Genomic DNA, 4,169 nt, shown 5'->3' with positions numbered 1-4,169 from the left:
CATAACGGTCCAATTTCAGTAAACATAATGATAAAGCTGTCACTGAAATGTTAAATCCAAAATAGTAGTAGCAGAAAATTGCAGTGTATAGTCACAATTGATATACACTTCAACAGTTATTGCAATAAATACTCATTACACTGCAACAAAACAGGTATGTATAGTGCACCGACACTATATACTACAACTTGCCCAAATCAATTTCTTAAAATATGTAAAAAAGAATTTCAATGTACAAATCAGTGGTAATTTTTGTCAATAACCGACATATTGTTGAGCAACAGAAATACATTGATACAAGTAGTTCATAATAAAAAAGAAAAATCCTAAATTTAAAGAAAGAATAACAGTGCAGCTGACCGGAGAAAAACATGCACGGCTCTGTTTCAGCAGTCTCATCTCCGACCCTCTTCGCCATTTCCTCACCTCACATAACAAACCCACCTCCAAAACTCATATACTTGAATCAAAGGAAGAGATCAATTTGTAGTCCGTAAACTCGCGCGGTAGAAGAGGCGTTGACTCCGGTGGCGGCGGCAACGCGAACGGCGAAAAATTGGGCGTTTTGCTGGAAAAATCACACGAAAATAATTAGATCAAACAACAAAATAGAAAGAAAAAAAAAACGTGTGAAAAAACAAGAAAACAGAAGGAAAATAACATCGGGCAAACCTCTGCGAAACAGAAAAATAAATGAAAGAAGAACAAAGAGAATAAGGAAAAGAAACCGACCAGAAAAACAAAAATGAAAGAAGAAAAAGAAAAGAAAAAGAGAAGAAGAAAAGGAAAGAGAGAAGAAAGAAGAAAGAAGAAAAAAGAAAAGAAAGAGAGAAGAGAAAAGCCGACAGAAAAAAGAGAGAGAAAAGAAGAAGAGAGAAGAAGGAGAAGAAGACGACAAGAAAGAGAGAGAAAAGAAAGGAGAGAGAAAAGAATTAAAAAAGAAATTAAAATACAACTTGCACACCTAGTGGAGGTGTGCAAGTTATATATCCAAACTTAAGGTGGGCCAAAAAAACACAAAAACAAACATAGTGATAGTTTTTTTCTTAGCTAGCTGATTTTTGTTTTTATCTCTCTTTTGTTGACTTTTTACTCCATGGCCGGAGAGGCTATTTATAGGCCCTGTTTAAGAATATTCTCATGGGCTTTTAAGAAACAAGCTATCGTGGTACAATCCTCAACAGTAGTAGTATAATACATTGCAGTTGTTGCAACATCAAATCAAGCCACTTGGCTTAGAAGGATTCTAGAAGACATGGGGGAAAAGCAAGAGAGCCAACAATACGCTAATGTGATAACAAGTCAGCAATTGCCATAACTAAAAATCCGGTGCAACATAATAGGACTAAACAATCGAGATCAATTGTTCATTAAAACACTACGACGTAACTAATTCGAAGAACTACGTGCAAAGATCCAAGTCTCCCGTACACACATTAAGAGAGAGTATTAAAGTTAATGTGTTTTTTAAGTAATATCTTAGATATTTAAAGAAATCTAGAAATATCTTCGAGAATTTTGAGAAATCTTCTACATAGTTCATGGCTGGTTGAGCAAGCCATTAATTATAACCACAAATGTATGATCAAGAACCTTCCACCAACTAGTATAAATAGGCTTGTTATAAAGATGAAATTTGTAGAGAAAAACTATGCAATAAAACTATTAACTATCCTTCTCCAAGCTCTCTAGCTTTCTTGCTCCTCTTTTGTTGATCTACCCAACACCTTCTAATCTAGTCTTGTTTTCCATATTTCGAACGGAATTATTATTTGTTTAGTCTTTTAAATTTGTCTGCTATTAATTTTAGTCCTTTAAATTTACTAGTTTTAGTTTTAGTCTGGTAACTTTCAAAATTGCTTAACTTTAGTTCTTTGACCCAATTTCAGACAATTTTACCCCTACATAGCTTTTCAGAATAATTTTAGTCTATATATATTCATTTATTTTTCATTTCATAGCTAATGCTCGCCTAGAATGGTGTAAGAATTTAGGCTATTGAAAAAATATTTATTTATATTACACTTAGAATATTACAATGAACTATTAGCCTTATCAAAAGGGCAAAAAACTCATAAATTAGACTAAAGGACCAAATTTAAGAAAAATTGATAAAGGACTAAATCTAATATTGCCAAAGAGAAAGGATCAAAATAAATTCAAACCAAAGTTATTGGACGAAAAATTTCTTTTTCTCTATTTCAAACTAATCAACCTAATATTATTTCAATCATCAATTCCCTTTCTTAAAATAAAATACTAATAGAAAGTAATTATGCAAAACTATAAATAGAGTTATCAATCCATGGTATCACCACCTTATACTATTGCCGAAAAAACTCTAAACAGAGTTTTCTCGAATAAATTCATGGTCCACTACCTATTTGCACCGGTTTGCTTCATTTTCTCTCACAACTCATTAACAAAGTTAACTTTTCATAGTATTTTGGAAAACTAGGCGGACTTTTGAACACTGTGGTTGGGGATTCATCCATATCCAGTTTAAATCATTTTCAACCTCATCGGTTCCTCGTTCACCCAAATCGCCAACTGCAACAAGCTTTTGCAAGTCCTGCCATATGGTGTCCACTGCAAGTTTGCAACTAAAGGTTTTTCCGCCAGTTTTAAGAATTCTTGCACCACATTATATATGAGTTTAGCCAATTCCTCGAAACAACTGGTGTTCATCAATCTAACATCCACAAACAATCCTTTCGCAGTATATACTTCAAAAGCCCACTGTGAAATATGATTCTCGATGTCTTTTAATGTCGTACTTGACTTCAAATCAACTGTAGTATAATAAATGCAAATGAATAGACATCATCACTTTGTCGTCTCTCTCCATCTGCAAGAAAGTAAAGGCATTAGTAAAAATTTTCATCACCTATCCAATAAAATACAAATTGTAGAAGAAGACAAAATTCTTTTCACCTTGTCTATTTAAAACTTTTGGATCAAGATATCCGACAGTCATAACCAATTCTTTACTCCGATCTTCTTGCATCATGGTGTCAAAATTAGATAACTTCGTCTCATTATTCTAATAAGAAACAAAAATAGAAAAATTAAATGGTGCATCAAATATAATAAATCATACAGATAAACATCAACTGAAAAACAAACCTCCATCGACAAAACATTATCACACTTGATGTTTCCATGAAGATATTGTCCTGCTAAAGAGTGAATATACTCAATAGCTCTTTCTAGCTTTCTGATTATACTCAACGTGTTATTCCTATCAAGTTTTAACATGCTCAAGAGTATGAATGAAATAACAAAAAATAATTTATAATTAATGTTGTAGAATTCAAAATTTCACTTGCTATATAATTTGTCAACTCTCCTCTAACGGCGTCTTCTAAGACATGCAACCCTACTCTCCTTAAAGCAGTACCCAACCATTCTTATGATATTATAGGGTGGTCAAACCTGGACAACCATTAATCCTTTTTCATTCTGCAACAAATGATACAACTATCACATTGGTGCAATATGCCATTTAAACAACAAAGAGCAATTATTAGAGTTACTAATCATGATTTTCAGGACACAAAATACTACTAGAAAAGAACAATAACCAAACCTTACCACAAATGAATCAATAATAAACAACCCAACTGCAATCCCCACAAGTCAGTACGATTCAACTAAGACATGTGATAAGTTTATGCATATAAAATAGTGGGTAACTTACATTTTTTGTCCCACAAGTGGACCTATTTCCAATTTTGGTCCCACACTCAGGCCGATTCGCACAATGAGTCCCATATGTGGTTTTTTTTTTCAATTTGAGGACCATGGAGGGATTTTTCGTCCAATTGATAACGGCAGCTGCTCTCTCCGTTAGTCAATACAATCAAACTAAGGGTAAATTATATTTTTGGTCCCATAAGTGGACCTGTTTCTAATTTTGGTCACACACAAATGGACAAATTGGCCTGAGTGTGGGACGAAAATTGAAAACAGGTCCACTTACGGGACCAAAACTAGAAACAGGTCCACTTGTGGGATAAAAAATGTAATTTACCCTTATTTTGATTGTATTGACTAACGGAGAGAGTAGTTGTCGTTATCAATTGGACGAAAATCTCTCAATGGTCCTTAAATTGAAAAGAAAAAAATACATATGTGACTCAATGTGCTAATTGACCTGAGTATGTGAC

At 33.5% G+C, this 4,169-nt stretch overlaps 1 long non-coding RNA gene across 1 annotated transcript; it reads right to left on the bottom strand.

Annotated features, from left to right (window-relative positions):
- On the bottom strand, window positions 256-734 carry LOC110012014. The gene is made up of 2 exons (XR_002287157.1): window positions 673-734; window positions 256-568 (listed from the first exon to the last, which is right to left on the bottom strand). It is a non-coding gene; the product is annotated as an uncharacterized LOC110012014 (long non-coding RNA).

Source organism: Sesamum indicum, linkage group LG5 (assembly GCF_000512975.1).
Source record: "Sesamum indicum cultivar Zhongzhi No. 13 linkage group LG5, S_indicum_v1.0, whole genome shotgun sequence".
NCBI classification, from domain to species: Eukaryota; Viridiplantae; Streptophyta; class Magnoliopsida; order Lamiales; family Pedaliaceae; genus Sesamum; species Sesamum indicum.
This window is presented reverse-complemented; position numbering and strand designations above follow the sequence as displayed.